Below are 848 nucleotides of genomic sequence, written 5' to 3'. Positions count from 1 at the left end.
TTTATAATTGCATAAAACAATTAGTTTGTATATTTAGCCACATAAACTTTTAAATTTTTAATTATAACTCCACAATTTTTATTAACCATTTTTATATATACATAATATTATAAAACTTAGATAAAATTAAAAGTAATTTAAATTTTAAACTCAAACACACTTATTAAACTATTAAAATAAATGGATTTATTTATAATGAAGAGAAATATTAAAATAAATAATTAAATAAAAAATGAATTTATTACAATTATCCTCAGTGTCTTATATATTTTATTAGATGCAGTGTGGTCCTAATCTAGTAATTCAAGTTAAATTAATTGTGGTCATCCTTAGCATGTTTACTTTAACATTTTGGTTTAAGTCTGGTGTGGTCTCAATTGTCTTTAATTGTAATATATGTACAATTAATATTAGTTATTTACTTTAAGCGATTTCCATGTTCCTCAATGCTGACCCAAGCTCTAGGACTTCTCGACCAAAAGCTTGAGCTCGACCAAATTTTTGACAGCCATGGGCGGTTCTCGGCAACCGGAAACTCGACAAACCTAACAACCCTCGACCGCCCCGGTTCTATTTCCGAATTGGAATGTCGAAGTTGTTGTTCTTTCAATTGAGTGTTTTAGGGTTTTCCTTTTGGTCGATATTCTTGATTTCTACGGTTTGATGGATTGTTTTTAGGTGGAATGTCAAAATTTTTGGGTGGTTTTAGACAATAATGATTGTATTATCATATTGTTCTTTTGTTTTCCACTCTTTTCTTTCTTCGATTGTCTATGTTTGTTTCTCTGGTTTCCCCTCAGGGTTGAGTGTCTTGGAATTTCTCTCAATTTTTTTCTTAGTTTTTAGAT

Source organism: Dioscorea cayenensis, unplaced genomic scaffold (genome assembly GCF_009730915.1).
Source record: "Dioscorea cayenensis subsp. rotundata cultivar TDr96_F1 unplaced genomic scaffold, TDr96_F1_v2_PseudoChromosome.rev07_lg8_w22 25.fasta BLBR01000185.1, whole genome shotgun sequence".
Lineage (NCBI taxonomy): Eukaryota > Viridiplantae > Streptophyta > Magnoliopsida > Dioscoreales > Dioscoreaceae > Dioscorea > Dioscorea cayenensis.
The sequence above is the reverse complement of the archived record's forward strand: the minus strand, read 5'-3'. Positions refer to the sequence as shown.